This window comes from Vanessa cardui, chromosome 4 (genome assembly GCF_905220365.1).
Source record: "Vanessa cardui chromosome 4, ilVanCard2.1, whole genome shotgun sequence".
Taxonomy (NCBI): domain Eukaryota; kingdom Metazoa; phylum Arthropoda; class Insecta; order Lepidoptera; family Nymphalidae; genus Vanessa; species Vanessa cardui.
This window is the reverse complement of record NC_061126.1, coordinates 908726-926424: the sequence shown is the minus strand read 5'-3', so window position 1 is coordinate 926424 and position 17699 is coordinate 908726.

The window sequence follows — 17699 nt, the reverse complement described above, 5'->3', positions numbered from 1 at the left end:
AAACCGTGACTTTGCTTTTGAGTACTTTGTCTTATGTAAAACATACGAATGTTTCAAATTATTATCTTGTATTACAAAAAGTTTTCCAGCAAATATCACATCAATATTTATTTTCGTAAAAATATTTCTCACATTTCCAATAATTCACTGGAATCTGTATGGATATTTTTCACAGAAGCGTGGATTAACCTTAATTAATTTCAAGGAAAAAGCAAGTCCGTAATTATTATACCATTATACCCTAATTATTATGATACGGTTTATTTTTTAGGATTTCGTCGTTAAGAATGAAAAGGTAATTTTGTTATTTTCATCATCGAATGTATTATTGAAAATGTTTGACGGTTTTTACCATTTAAAGCAGGACTGTACATTTAAGATACATCTTAACAATACAATTTAAGATGTATCTTAATTGTACAATTGAATTCAGCTTACTGCTGGATTCCATTCTACAAAACTTTAAAAATGTTGTCATATTGACCAATGTTAGCCACAATTATCATCATAAAAATAACTGTGAAGGTCATATAGAGGGCATACACAAGTGCCATCTCATAAATCATTGAGATGAAAAACGTCGTTACGTGTATACGGCTAATTTCCAAACTCCTAACTACGACTAAGTATTTCTGAACTTAAAAAATATTTTTTACTATTCCTAGCATAGAAACTTTGCTAAACAATTAAAGACTTGATCAAATAGACAATCAATGCGGAACCCTATTGAAATATTATATTTATAATAAACATACATTATCAAGTACTAAAAATTTAAACAACGTGACTGTTTTCAAGTTATTTGTATTCTTTATATTTATTTTAACGAACAATTGTTCGATTTTCGTCACGAGTTTTTTTTTTCTTTTTAATAATCGCGTGTAATTGCACATCATTAAAAATTTGTTCAGCTGGACTTTATATCAAATTATCGCTTGTTCTTTCTTGTATGCTCATGTAACTGACTCACATGTATATTTTCATTATCACCAGAGACTTATGTTGTTGTTAATATATATTGACAACAACAACTGCTGCCTGTAAATTAACCACAGATGGCCTAAGGCCTCGTCTCCCTTTGCTAAGAAGATTTGGAACAATTTTCATCACGTTGTTCCTGTGCTGGTTAGTTAGATTAGATTAGATTAGAGTAGGTTAGTTTAGAATACACATGTGGCTGAATTTCTATGAAATTAGGCACATGCAGGCTTTTTGTTTTCCTTCAACGCCGCGCAAGAGATGAATTATAAAAATAAATTAAGCACATGAATATTCAATGATGCTTGCCTGGGTTTGAATCCGCAATCATCGGTTAAGATGCACGTGTTCTATCCATTGGACCATCTCGTCGTCGAATATATATAGTAGTATTTAGTAAAATTATAGTTTTACTTTAAGTCTTACTTTTGTATTGGGAACCTTTCATTCTTAAAAATTACAATTAATTTAGCAATACTTGAAAAAGAACATATGATAATAAAGGAAAATTAAGTACATGGGAATTATGTGCTTGCCTAGATTTGAATGCGCAGTTATCTAAGCTCGCTATGACTGTTAATAAGGTGTTCTAATATTTATATTTTCCCCAGTGATTAAGCCTAGTTTGTGCTAGAAGTGGGGACTAAAATAGGCCAAGGGGTCAGAACGACGGCTGCTAAACTCTCGGTATATAGACGCTTGATATGTGGAATATATAGAATTCAATTATTTGATTTGTTTTTGTCTTTTACTTAAGTTCATTGCATTAAATATAAAATGTAACAGTTTCTTATAAATGTCATTTATTAAGACATCATCATGGATTTTTTTTGTATAATTAGTATTTTTTTTTATACTAGAAGTTTATTATAAGGATCACGATATACACCGCGATAAGACAATTTTTTAATTCACTGTTTAGGAATAGTCTTATGGATACACAGAAAGAGATAGAAAATGCTAAATATACGACTAATTGTTTTTAAGCATACATAGGCAGTATCTCTATTATATCAAGTACACACAAATAAGAATATATAAAACAAAACCTGTGAAGTGAAATATGAAGGAAATGGTAAAAGTATGACCTTAATGCAAATTTGCTTGGTGGTACTGCTTTTTACAAGTTCATCTGAGACGGTACCATTCACTCATCATTACAGACTACCGCACAAATGCAATATTTAGTATTGCTGTGTTCCAATGTGGTGAGCAAGTCAATGCAACTACAAACTCAAGGGACAGAAGATATTAGTTTCCAAGTTTAGTGACTCGTTGGTAATGCAGGGAATACTTCTACTTACATTTTTTGCAGCGGCGATGTCTATTACCACGCCACTGAATGTAATGTCCTATTTGCCAGCCCGTATACCTATTTTATAGAACAAAAACAGCAAGCTCTTCCGGAAAGTCTTTGGGTTTATAACAACAAGAAATTATAATCATTTGTTTCAAGTTAATCAATTAATAAAAATAATATTGATCGTATATGACGACAAATTTTTATTTGTTTTTACATTCTTCATAATAATTTAATGTCATGAATAAAGTAAAAAGAATTTTTATTTGTTATTTTGTAACTTCAGAGAGTGATAAGATATTAAACGGTTACTTACAACTTCATTTTTTCATAGTTTCTCATGTTTTTTTTTTTTATGATATGGGTAACGGACGCTAAGTGGGCCAACTGATGCAGTTGATCACCACCGCTAAAAGATGTCAGCGCTGTATGTCTGTATGCATGTATTATTTTCATTTGTTGTAGTAGCAGTTTTTTATTTTACATATAGTACACGAGCAGGAGGCTCGTCTTATGAAAAGTCATTACCACAGCCCATCCACATCTGCAACACTGGAGGGCTTGCAGATGCTTCGGCCTTTACTTTACTCTTTTCTTGAAGGTTTCTAAGTCGTTTCGATTTGGTAAAACCGCCGGTGAGGCAGAAAGTGACTTAAAAATCGCGTTGTTTCAAATTTTCCGACATCTATTTGTTGCAAGTAAAAATTGGAATTGTAGTTTCCCTTTACGATATATTATACCGCCAAGCGGTATTCCTTGGTGTTATTGTATTCTGAATTTAAGGTTAGCCAGTATAACTACATTTACAATGGATAAAACAACCCAGTTTGCTCATGAAGATTGGTGGCGAATTGATTACGTAAGAAATAATTAAAGTTCCAAACGGTTCCAAAGATAGAGCCTTACTCTTTTGGTTGAAAATATTAGTGATAATGCTGCTAAAGATACAGTCTCTTGCTCTTTTGGATGAAACGATTAGTTATGAATACCTGTATTCATAACTAATCGTTCGTCACAACAACGGAATAGCTTTAGGCTAACGGTGTAAAGATGAAGTTTGATCGGGAGTAATTCCTCAAGAACTTAGATATTTATTTAAAGTAAGAAAACAAAGTCATGTGCATGTCAACTCCAGCTGTATAAAATAATGCAACAATGGTGAAGGTATATCCCTGACAGCATATCTTGTATCCCAAAGTAAACTTTTCATGGATAACACGTAGTCAATAATGTGTGGACCGAGTTCCGAGTTCTCGATTCGTTCTCACCCCAGTCACGTTCGATCAGGCCGAATTGAAAGGTGCCCATGATTGAATAAAGATGGCCGCGCTAAGGGTTCAAACAAATCATCCGATCCATGAAAGAGTGTCTCTTAATTATAGGCTTAGTTCTATATAGGAACTAAATACGTAACAATTACTACTTCAGTGTTCTTTTCCGTCTGTTCAACAACAACAACAACAACAACAGCCCGTAAATTCCCTCTGCTGGGCTAAATGCCTCCTCTCCCTTTGAGGAGAAGGTTTGGAACATATTCCATCACGCTGATCCAATGCGGGTTGGTGGAATACACATGTAGAAGAATTTCTATGAGATTTGTCACATGCAGGTTTCCTCACGATGTTTTCCTTCACCGCTGAGCACAAGCTGATTTATAAAGACAAATTAGGCACATGAATCAGCGGTGCTTGCCTGGGTTTGAACCCGCAATCATCGTTAAAGATGCATGCGTTCTAACCACTGGGCCATCCCAACTCTCTGTCTGTTCAATAAATGCAATTTGTCAAGAATGTTGATTATATAATTGTGGAAGCAGGGTATTATGGAATCTCGAACTACACTTACCAACTTCTAATTCACAAAGCGAAGCATGAATTTTTGCTGTTTGGTCGTGAAAAAACTACTTACATGTGACATACCAAAAGAATATGAATGTTTGAATATTGAGGAATAGTGACTATTTATCAAACTACTAGTAGTGCTGCATTACAAGAACTCTCTTCTCATCTTGTTCGTATTATATTACAAACTAGCTGTGCCCGCGACCATATACGCATTTGAATTAACAAAAAAATATATTATTGTAGCCTAAGTTACTCCTTATTATATAAGTTATCTCCCAAAGAAAGTCCGGTCAAAATCAGTCAAGCCGTTCTAGTGATTAGCCAGAATAAACAGACGGACAGACCGACAAAAATTGTAAAAGATGTTAACAAAAATGTTGGGATTGTTTATGATGGAATTTATATTGTTCCGAACATTCGATAAAATTCTGTAAAATTACATTAAGGAAAGGTAGTAAAAGCCAATTTCAATAAAGAATTTTTTTTTAATTTTGAATAGAAAGGTTTTTTACAAATAAAATGTATTTAGTAAATTCTATCTGATTGGTAGTGCATGGAGCATAGCTCATTGATTTGAGGCTCAGGATCTGAGAGAGCCCTTCGAAAGCCGTATCTGCAATCCATTAAGGCTTTGGATTGATTGACTTAAAGCCTTCGCCTATATCTATCATTGCACGCAGGGGTTGAAATTCAGTGCGATGGTTTCATTCGCTTTATGTCTTATCACATTAGTGGTTATACGTTACGGTGTGGATGATAATATGATCTATTCATAGAAGTATAAAATAATTTTAGAGTTTAATATTTTATTAATGTTTTATCAAACATAAAGTTATGTTTTATAGGTCCTTTTGTTATGTTGTTAAATTGACAATGTTACTGATTTGGAAAGTAAATTTTATCAAAATATGTCTCTTTTGCGAGAAATTTATGTTGGAATGAAGTAAAGTTGTAAAAAGTGCCCAAGTATGTTCTCTAACAAGAGCGTAAACTAGAATCCTTGCAAGTGGTCGATCAGCATATTTTTCGTTTACGTTATAATTCAATAAAATTAAATAAAATAGTCAAAATTGTAATTGAACTTAGTTGACATACTTATTTCTTCTTAATGAAGAAAATACGTGCTGGCAATTCAATTATTCCTAGACTTCTTTGTATGTTTTCGTGATTTATGTAAAACCGTTTTCTTTGGAGAATGAGTACGGCGTCTTGGCAAGCGCCTGCAGTAAATTAATTGTATTTTTGGTAAGAACAGTGTGTAAGGGCTTTGTGGGAGCCACCTAATTAGAACGTACGCTCGAGGGGAAAATGTTCATTAATTGCTAACAAAAAAAGGGTTACGCTGCACGATAAAGGCAATTGTAGCCTCAGCTAATTTCATTTGTCTACTGCTCAAAATTGGTTTTTCGATTACATTCATAATGATGTTCGTAGTTCTTGATCGAAGAGGCTTTTGGTTGGTGTTGATATAACACATGCTTTGCTCCAGTCATGACTCTGAGCTGAGCTTGTCAATTCCTCCGTATTTAATGGTGCATACGGCAAGACATCCTAGTAGTCGTTCATATCTAGGCTGGCCCCTACCTCACGTCACCCTACGATAACGCCCTGTCTTTTAAGCTCCGGGAGTTGAGATTGGCAATCTAGGGGCTAAAATAACGTTTAAATGTTTTGCGTTAAAATTGGAGTTGTTTGAGAATACGTTTAAGTGTACTTTATAGGTAATTCTGCTTATGTCCATGACAGACAATATCAGTGTTAAACAGATGCCCATTCGCTTTACTTTGTGCTGTATGGAACGCATTATCGAAATCATTTCAGTGATTGAAACACAGAAAAGTTGAAGGACATTTTACCCAGTGGTAAATAAATTCCATAAGTGCAAAAAAATTAATTAATTTAATTTGTATGTAAGAAGTATTTATTATATCAAAAACTCTGTGATATCTACGCTGAATTATCAAATATATTGCAAGTGATAGAAAAGTTAGAAAGGTTTAGCGGGTCCTGGAGTTACATCATATTCATTTTCATTAATTGTTTGTTTTCAGTAAAACGAATTACCAATTAAAATAAACACAAAACAAAAGTTTTTATTCAAGTATATAATATAACTTTTAAATCATCATGTTACAGAGTTGAATTAAACGAAAAGCATTCGAAATAGTTCTCACGAATATATTTTACAATATTAAAAAACGTTTTCACAAATCAAATTTACTTCTAAATGTTTTAAAAATAGTCGGTACCTGGCCCAAATAATTAACATCGTATCACAGAGTATTAAAAATAAACTCCAGTTGATAGCTAAATGTAATTATGATGAAGTACAAATTATGTTACTGAAATACAGTAACAATGCTGTCATGATTTTTAAAAATATATTTATATATAATTTTAATTGATATAATAATATTTAGTACGGCTTTGATTTTTAAATACATTTTTAATTGAAATAACATTTATAAGTATAATTATTGATTCAGTTATCGACACCGTATTGTGGGACTCCCGTCACTTCCTCTCGTGGCGTGGTGCGGCGAGCTGGTACTGCCTGGCACGAGAAAAACAAAAGGCGGTGGATTTTGAACGAGTAGGGCAGAAGAAAGCTCGATTCGTGGATGGGCGGTAAAAGGATATAATTATATACAATAAGCGGATAAATAATATATGTATCCATTTGCAAATTTATATAGTGACATAAATTAATGTTATGTGAGTAGTTTTATTACAAACGTTATACTACTTTATTTGTGTGCGTGTACGTAACCAACTATTGGCCATTATTTTATTCGACATAATCTCAGCTTTGTAACTATCAAAACCTACTTATTATATTATACAAAACGGTATAAAATTAAGCGCTAAGCGATTGGTAAATTAATATAGTGACATAAATTAATGTTATTCATTATGGAATGTAAATTAACATGAAAATTTGATTGTGTTTGAAGATTGAATTAGTCGCAATAATGCATTCGTATTTACAGATCAGCCCCGAGAATCAAATAGACATCTCCACTAGAATATTCTATGCGACCAGCTCTGAATACAGAACTAATGCTCGCAGTACGGCCGGTAAATGGGGTAAGTTCAACGGAATGGATCCGGCGATATTGTTTCGGCTCCCCGCGTGTTTTATGTTACTTGTACTTTGTATATGAAGATAAACATTTTACAATACCCAGTTGCCTTTTGGATCGTAATAAAAGTCGACAAGAGGATGACTCGGGTTAATATATGACGCTTTTAAATCTGGAAAGACGCTACGTTATTTACAATTTGAGTAGAAACAGTTTTAGGTATATTTTTTACTAGTAGTCGCTCGCGGCTTCGCGCGTTTAAGGGTGCTGGTTGTCATGTGTTAGGCGAAAAAATAGCCTATGTCCTTTCTTGAAATTCAAGTTTTCTTCATACGAAATTTCATCAAATTCGGCTCAGCGGCTTGGTCGTGAAAGAGCGACAAACAGACTGAGTTACTTTTGCATTTATGATATTTAATAATAGAGATAATACTTTGGACTCAGACAAAGGAGTCATTCCATTTTACGGAATCAATTATTAAAAAATAACAGTGCTTCCTATGTGAGTTGATGTGTATCAATAAGGCATATGCAAAAGTGTGTAATCCAATGTAATATTCTATGTACGTACATTTAATGTTACAGTTTTTTTTAAATAATTGCGAGTTTAAAGATCGTAATTGAATATCGAGATCAAAATATAAATTTATCTAATTTAAGTTAAACAAGGGAATGGATTGATTCAAAACAATAATATAAAACAATTAACAAACAAATATACTTTGTATTTTGTGATTTTTCATCGTTCTGTTTCAGTAATATTTTGCTTACCTTGTGCGTGAGCGTGTCTGTTTTTTCAACCGACTTCCAAAAGGAGGAGGTTATCAAAGCGTGGAGTTAATACCTGTTGACTTCCAAGCAGGATACATTAATTGAAATAATTGTATTTAATTAACATGACGTTGTATTTTTTAAATGTTAAAAAAGAGTAACTACTGAGTTTCTTGCCGGTTCTTCTCGGTAGAGTCTACTTTTCGAACCGGTGGTAGATTCACTTAATTGTAAAATGACGATTCAAAAGTGCTTATAAAAGCCTACTTGAATAATATTGAATTTTTGAATTCGTCTGTATTTTTTTTTCTTTTTTTTTTTTTTTATGTTTGTTGCCTCATAACTTTTCACTGGGTGGACCGATTTTGATAATTTTTTTTTTGTTTGAAAGGTTGTGCTTCCCGTGGGGTCCCATTTTAATTTTATTTTTTTCTGATGATGGTATCCGTATGAAAACGACATAAGTCTTAAATTTGCATTATGTATATGCACGACAAATAGATGAATAACTGAAAATCGCGTTTACCAATTTTGATGATTCTTTTTTTATTATAAAATATATACTTCAAGGTTAGTTTGGTGAAAGTTTGGTAAGGTTCTGAGCATAGGATCCATGACAAAATAACGGAACGGAAGGGAACGGAAGAATTCTGAGGAGCACGTTAGCGATACTCGGTCGAATCTTTTATATTTATAAATTATTTGGATATTTGAGTCACCTTCCGTAATGTGGTTATGTTTATGTAATTATCATAGTCGAATATTATAATCAACTAGCTACCCACCCCGGCTTCGCACGGGTGCAATACTGATACTAAGTATACTACAGAATTCGTTTATTTACGACATCACATTGCAAACTTCTAAAATTATCATTGTTTCTTTACTATATTGTTCATGTATTATATATACTAACCTTCCTCAAAAATCACACTATCTATTAAAAACCGCATCAAAATCCGTTGCGTAGATTTAAAGATATAGGGACAGAGAAAGCGACTTTGTTTTATACTATGTAGTGATGGAACTCCTAAACGGCTCACAGTTAGGGTGCGATATGGGGCAGAATTTCTTACTATCTTTAATCAAATTTTGTGTATGTGATGTAATGTAATATGATGTACGAAATATAGTTGGTCTTTTTCAAAGTTTTTTTGCTGTGTTCGATTACAACAACTCTTTCGAGGGATCCTTGTAGTTTATGCCGCATGACGTATTAAAGTCGCATTTTCGAAAGTCTATTTTTGCTTTATTCGCAAGTTTCCTTTGAAATTGTCCTCGAAGTAGTTTCTGACTCATATAAACGGAACGCTTAATCTATCCATATTAAGAAAAATTAGTTAGTCAAATTCACAAGCTTCACTTAAAATCAAAAAATAAATAAAAATTTTAACAAAAAGAAAAACCAACTTCAAACAAAACACTACTTTAAAACAAATGAATATGCACTAAAAAGTGTTAAAAATAATTGCGTATTCAACATATTTTTAGAGTCCTCCTAAGTAAAACGAAATGAAAAATATTAGACTACTTAAAAGTCGATTTACGATTATATAATGTAGTTATAATTATTGCTATATTTGGAGTCGGTGTCAGCCAAGAAAACTCTATAGTATATCTATCAAAAAACAATACGAGAATACTTTAACAAATATGTTTTTTACAAATTACCTTTTATACAATAATATACTGGATCAAGGGGCTCGTATCGCTTCTTTCTTTTAATTGTTGGGGCAAGGGCACCGTGGCTGACACCGGCTCCAAATATACCAATAATTATAACTACATGATATAATCGTAAACCGACTTTTAAGTAGTCTAATATTTTTCATTTCATTTTACTTAGGAGGACTCTAAAAAATATGTTGAATACGCAATTATTTTTAACACTTTTTAGTGAATATTCATTTGTTTTAAAGTTGAGTTTTGTTTGAAGTCGGTTTTTCTTTTTGTTAAAAATTTTTTATGTTTTATTTTAAAGGAACATACAAATACATATGTTGTACGAAAAATTAATAAATATTGGACAACATCATATTCATTACTCTGATCACAAAGTAAGTAGCTAAATCACTTGTGTTATAAAAACTCAGAAGTAACGACGGTATCATGAACACACAGACCAAAAGACAACATAGAAAACTAATGATTTTTTTCTACATCGACTCGGCCGGAAATCGAACCCGGGACCCCGGAGTACCTATGAAAACCTGTGTACTCGACCACGTCGGTCATCAAAGTCCTTATATATTCTATTGTTTAAATGAACATAATACCATATATATACACATAACAATAGAGATGTCGCATAAATAAATAAAAGAATAAAAAATCAATTGAAGCGAGTGCAATCGGATGCAGCGATTAGTTTTATTAGGCATCGAGTGATAGAGATCAAAGCTTGATCAGTTTACGTTGCAATTTGCCTGGACTCAATAACAATGGCTTAATTCCACCAAAGCGTGCGCGTTAATTGAGCATATAAATAATCTAGACCGAACAATGGCTGCTCTGAATTGTTATTGGGCACGGACAATTGATAGCTACGCTTGAAGTATTTTGTTTTGTTTATAGAAGACATATGAACCGTGGAGTTACCCCAGCGGCTAGAAGCTGTGTTTTATATTATAACGTGTGTCCATATTTAGGTTAGAGCTCTCGTGTGCTTTATTTGTGTTAATATTTCATCTTGTACTTGGTGACTCGACTGACCGACAATATGATTGAAAAGTGATATTATTATTTATTTATTTTTGTTTAATGTGATAGGCAAGCTGGGAAGATACGCCACCACGGTTATTGAAATAAAACTAGTTATAACGGATTTGAATCGCGTATTACAGCGTTCGTGGTCACGGGTAGACCACGAACGCTGTAAAGTGCTCGAAACGTCGGGATGTTAAAAAGAATTAATATACGGGATTCAAATCCGTTATAACTAGTTTTATTTCAATGTGTAATAATCGCGAAAATTTAAGACAACATTAAGATGCACTTACGCTGGCTCACCTTTTAAATCCAGTACTCAATATTGCTGCTTCGTATTAGAATATGTAATAAATGGATAGTACCTTCCAAAACTTCCACAGAGTCTTACACTAAGTAATAAATACCACAGCGCTTTTATGAGTCTACTTGAATAAAGCATACTTGGATTTTGATTTTGTTGATAGAGGATATAAATGATGGAAAACTTGCACGTATTGGGTAAGAATATGCCACGTATGTTATCCATCAATCCATATTGTACAAACGTGGTAGAATAAGCTCCGACCTGTCAAACTGTTTCCTCAAAAGGTCCTTTCTTTTGTCCAGTAGCGGCACATTTAGAAGCCGCTCTTTTACTTTTACACAGAAACGATATTATACGTTATCGTCCGAATATATGTTTACAGAGCCGAGATGGCCCAGTGGAAAAGATTGCGTACACCTTACCGGATGATTGCGGGTTCAAACCCAGACAAGAAGTACTGATTTTTCATGTGCTTCATTTGTGTTTATAATTCATCTCGTGCTCAGCGGTGAAAGAAAACAGCGTGAAAACTTGCTTGTCAATTATGCTCCTAATTACTACCTTGAAGACAGAGGAGGCCTTATCCCAGCAGTGGGAAATTTACAGGCTGTTACTGTACTGTACTGTATGTTCACATATGGTTCAATAATCAATTATTGTTTTGTGTATCTCGGTATTCGCAGGCAACCTTCGTCAAATTTGCATAACGATCGGTACAAAGGGTTAGTCGATGCTGTCATCACGACAGATTATTTGCATGCATTTGAAATATTAGTCGTTTTTAATCTGATCCGAGTAATTAATTGCTAAATGAAGCATAAAATAAATCCTCTCGTGCTGTAAAGTCGATTTATCACAACGAGTGCGAAGGTATATTTAATTTCCCTTCGGGATTTTAAATAGATATTACCGATGAACATTATACAGGTATGTTCAGATGTAATACTCATAGTATAGTATCTCATTAGCTTAGTGGCTAGCTTATGAGGTAGGTATCTCGAGGCCATAGGTTGAAACCCGGGTCAGACGACGTTAACAATATCATTCTGAATCTCGTTGTATTTTGTCAAAGGAAATATTTATTATGTTGGTAATTAATTATATAAATTAACTTGGACACAAGTGGCGTTTTATTCACCGTGCCTCTATGATCAGTCATTCAGTTAATATTTAATAATTATGTAATTATTTTAATCACAAACAGATATACTTACATTAAGTTTTGTATGTATGTGCCCTATATCCTTCCTGCTTTCAATATATTCTTGTTAGCTGAAAATTAGCTTTGATCCCCAACCGCAAAACAACTGATCACTATTTATTATTTATGTAGTAGGAAGCTGATTGTGCGGATGTATATTAGTTTCCCACATTTGGGCTAAGCCATATTCATCTTATTTTTGTCTCTCATTTAGTGATATAGATTTTTGATGTGTGCCGTGTGAACAAAGCTATTTAATTTGTATCCAAATTTGGTAACTATATTTTTGTAAAAAGATAGTCGTGCTTGATATTGTACGATCTCATTTACCCAGTCGTTCTACAGAAAGTTTATTAAGAGACGTGAAATTTATTTCGTATTTAGTTCTGGCACCTCATATAATCTTTGGAACGGCTGGACCGATTTTGACGGGATTTTCACTGGCAGATATCTGATATAATAGGGGGTAACTTAGGCTACAATAATATTTTTTTGTTATATTCAAAGGCATACAAGGTTGCGGGCATAGCTAGTATTTATATAAAATATCTACAGCAAAGGTATAGATGCATTTAAGTTTTCGAACGTTGCATCCCTTAACCGCTCAGTGTGAGATGCATTATAAATAAACGGTTTGTAATAATTTACATTTTTAACAACTGTGCCATCTGCGATTATAACAGCAAGTATAAATAAACGAAAATCGAAAATAAATAATGATAAATTTCCTTGGAGCCGTGCATTTGTGTTTCCATTGCAGAAATACATAACTAAATCAAAAAGGTATCTTGATAAAGTGCTGCCGTGTCTGGAACAACGTTACGGAGCGTAACAGAAATAAGTGTTACTTAAAGAAATTTCAGTGCAGTTGCCCGTAATGCATTGCGCTTTAAATGTTTAGGAGGCATACTTGCACTTCACGATACGACACAGACTTATATCTCGTAAGAGGAAGACTGATCAACAGATGGACTTACTTGGTGGTAGGCTTTTGTGCGAGTTCGTTTAGGTAGGTATCACCCACTCATCAGATATCTTGAAGTTTGAAGAGTGAGTGAGCCAGTATTATTACCGATTCTTCTCGATAGAATCTGCATTCCGAATCGGCGGTAGCTTTGTGTGTATATCTTAATATAGTTTATTTAATTACGATTACGTAACGTAAATTAGGGATATAACATCGTAGTTCCCCAGGATTGGTGGCGTGTTATCGATGTAAGGGTAGTTAATATTTCGTGCAGTGTCACTGTCTATGACTGGCTCATTTGCTCGTCCACCTGTACCATGTAAAACATCATACCTATATATAAAAATATTGTGCCGTTAAACTTGAGTAATTAGTAAATTTTGGATTGTCCTGTCAATAAATTATTAGTAGCTCCTGGAGTTTTAAATTTGAGAATAACATTATAATAAAATAATAGAATAAGTTAAAATTATACTTGAAATTATTAGACGATATGTGTTTAGTCAAACGAATGCTTGAAGTAATCTGTTAGTAAATCGCTATCTCATTATACATACAGTAGAGAATAATTGAAAATGATGCGTGCTATGACATGACATCATATAGTATAATTTATATTATATGTCCCTTGTAATCTATACTAATATTAAAAACGCGAAAGTAGCTCTGCCTGTTACACTTTCATGCCCCAACCACAGTAACTTGATGAAATTTGGTATGTAGCAAGTTTAAATCCAAAGGCTTCATTTTTTCTTTGTCGTGTCACAGGCTACTTTTTATGCCTGACATGAAACGGCGGACCACTAAAAACTAAATGCTATTTTTTAATAAATAAAATATCATTATGTTATACATACTTGATATTTAAACAACTTTATTGTTTTTGATTATTGTAATATAATTCTAAAGGAAACCGCAGGTTACGCTATGTCGACGAATCGGTGAATGTGAGAACACCATGTATATATTAGCCTCGGATTACTAGCCTTGTTTCACCGCTACAACTAGGATTATGGATAACGCTACAATATATGGAGTAGTATTTATATAAGATTCTCTATTCAAATGCTTGAAAATATCGTTTTAGTCCGGCCATTTTAGGGATAAGGTTTATAATTTTACTAAGCGGTTTCAACTGCTGGTTCCTCGAAAAATGAAAACTATCGCAAGCAAAATAAATTTACATAGTTTGTTTATTTACATAGTTCAATCAAATAAAAATAAAAAAAAAATATTAGCCAATGATATTTTTTTTTCCGGTAACTTGGAAATCATCATCATGGTCGTTTTATAATGTTTTATAACTTTGGCGGTGACTTGCAGCTTACAATGAAATGATATCAAAACAACACTTACGATAAGTTTTAAAAAATCTTTTGTACAAACACAAAGATTCGCGGACGTGCATTTTATACATCTACAAATTACTATACATCTATTTTATCACGAATCGCCCCTTTTATCCACTGATAAAATACCCGTGAATGAAATAAAATAAACCGTATAAAAAACCGTCTGGTAGTTTTTAAGTTTATCACGTACAGACGTTAAGAATTACGTACATTTTATTTCATTATCATAACATAGTATAAAACAAAGTTACTTACCGCTGTCTATCCTTATAATGGAATATGTTCCAAAACCTTCTCCTCAAAGGGAGAGGAGGCCTTTAGCCCAGCAGTAGGGCTTTACAGGCTGTTGTTGTTGTCTATCCCTATGTATGCTTAGATCTGTAAAATTACTCAACAGATTTTGTTGCGGTATTTTTAATAGATTATATATCGATATATTCAAGAGGAAGGTTTTTATGTATAATTCACGGACAATATAGTAAAAAGCGCTGATAATTATAGAAGTTTTTTTTCTGATGTCGTAAATAAACAAATTCTGTAGTATATTTGGTATCAGTATTGCACCCGTGTGAAGTCGGGCGGGTCGCTCGTCTAGAATATAATTTAAACGATATTAAAGTCGAGTGGTGTAAGGGCGTTCTGAAACACACGAATCTCTTTATTTATGGTTAAACTGCTAAGGCAGCATTTTTGCAAGAAGTTTACGAAGTTGCAACTGCCGTGAAGCAGGTCTCAACTTGTTTCGCCGTCTATCCAGGGGATTTTGGCTGACTTCGTTCGTATATCTGAATGGATACGGTAACTTTGACAGTATGTTACTCTGCTTTATTCGATATTTATAGAAGGCCATTCGCAATTTATGTATAAACTATTTTTGAATACAGTTGGAGTATTGAGAATTTGTTTCATGTCAAAGTATTAACGGAAGCATGATATGTGTGTAAATTCTCCTTATTTTCCAAAGTAGTTTCTTATTTCTTACCATTATAGTCAATATCGAACATCTGTGGTCATTTTCGTGATTCTCTATCTAGTTACACTGGCTCACTTATCCTCCAAACAAAAACATAATAATATTTAAAAAAATGCTCTTAAGCACCTTTTCAGGTGAGTTTGCACAAAGCCTTTTCATCAGCTTCCATTAGGACCTGAAAGATCTTTTGATTTGATCTTGATGGTTCCTGAAGTGAGGGCGATATTTGATATTGTGTATGTATAATCTATCCTTACTACTATACAAATTTGTGAATCTGTCTGTACACTAATTTTTTTTTGTCGAATTTAAACATAAGTATTCGTTTTATGATACACTAAATTTAGCTTTATATTTTTAAATCTTTTTCTGAATGTCCCAAAAATTGTATACAGTAAAAAAATTATTAAACGATAGACTAGAATATGTAATGCCGGTAAACCTCATGAAAACTATACCAAAAATTTGAAATAATTAATTAATTATTGATTTTCTTTTATAAACAATATTTGCTTTAATACCCATAGGAAAGCCGGCGGGTTACAGCTAGTTGATCATAATAAAAGTAAATATATTGAATTAAAGTTTCAGAACTAGAGATCGTATCACAAATCCCGAGCTATAGAAATAATTCAAAACTCAATAAGAGTAAAGTTAATAAAAAACGAGATGGTCCGTCGGTGTGTTTACTCGGGGCTTAGCGGCACAACACGCGAATAATATATTTCAATAAGGAAAACAATCGCGCCGAGGTGAAAACAATGCGAGGAAACTCACCCCCAATTTATGATGCGGCTCGCTAGTGTATAATTTTTGCATGAGACTGTATTCCCGTTTCGTAAACACGTGTATATTATATAAAACTCAGGTACTTTGAGAGCCGAGATGGCCCAGTTGAACGCGTGCATCTTAACCGATGATTGCGGGTTCAAACCCAGGCAAGCACCACTATATATATGTGCTTAATTTGTGTTTATAATTCATTTCATACTCGGCGGTGAAGGAAAACATCGTGAGGAAACCTGCATGTGTCTAATTTCATCGATATTATACCACATGTGCACTCCACCAACCCGCATTGGAACAGCGTGGTGAAATATGTTCCAAACCCCCTCCTTAATAGAAGAGAAGGCCTTATCCCACCAGTTGGGAATTTACAGGCTGTTATTTTACTTTACTTTTTACAGGTACTTTGGTTCTTTTTAGTCTTTTAGATGATGTTCCAAGATAGAAAGAGGCCAGTGTGTGCTTGAAGGCATATATTATAATAATATTGTTGTCACCAATATTTGCCACAGCGGTCGGTACTAGCCTTATTCGCAGAATATATTTTAGTGTACACAGGTGCATCCTCTTATCTCTTACTCACTCTCTTAATCTGAGAGGACAGCAAACCCAACACTACAGGAAAGGGATCCCACGCAGGACCAATTACTGAAACTGCTGTGCAGGTGTGTTTAAATTTCTACTTCCAGGGGTCTGTAAACGATACAAGTTTATCGGCTCCGCTTAGGGTATGAACCTAGGGCTTTGGGTCCTGAGATCTGGTGTAATAAAATAGTGATATCGTTAAAAAACATTTAGGTAAACAGAATTGAATAAGCTTAATAACTTTATTTTTAATTTTCTCAGGATTTTTATCCTTAATATTCATGTGCTTAATTTGTGTTTGTAATTCATCTCGTGCTTGGCGGTGAAGGAAAACGTGATGACACCTCCATGTAAGCACCAACCTGCATTGGACCATTATAGTGGAATATGTTCCCGACCTTCTCTTCAGAATTGACGAAGATGTCTAATCCCAGAAGTGGGAAATTTACAGGCTGTTACTATTATAATTATAATCACTTAATGGTACATTAAACAACACAGTATGTATTTCCATTACATTGACATAAATGTGTTGAAATATGTGTGCCTGTAAAAAAATAGCGAAGGAGTAAAATAAACGATCGCTCGCTACACTTCCCATTAGACGAGTTCTACTTTAGTTGTCTAAAACAATCCCCTGCAAACTGTTCCAATCTGAATCAATGGAAATATTCCGAATAGTTTTATCGTAGTGACTTAAAACACATTACAAATTCAATCTCCCAGCCGGGTAAGTTGCACGCGTTCCTCGCGCATCTCCCTCGGATGGCTCTCGCATATTTGAAAGTGTGATCTGCCGCAAGGGACGAAAAATTAAAAGATATTTTATTAAAAAAAGTGTCTTTC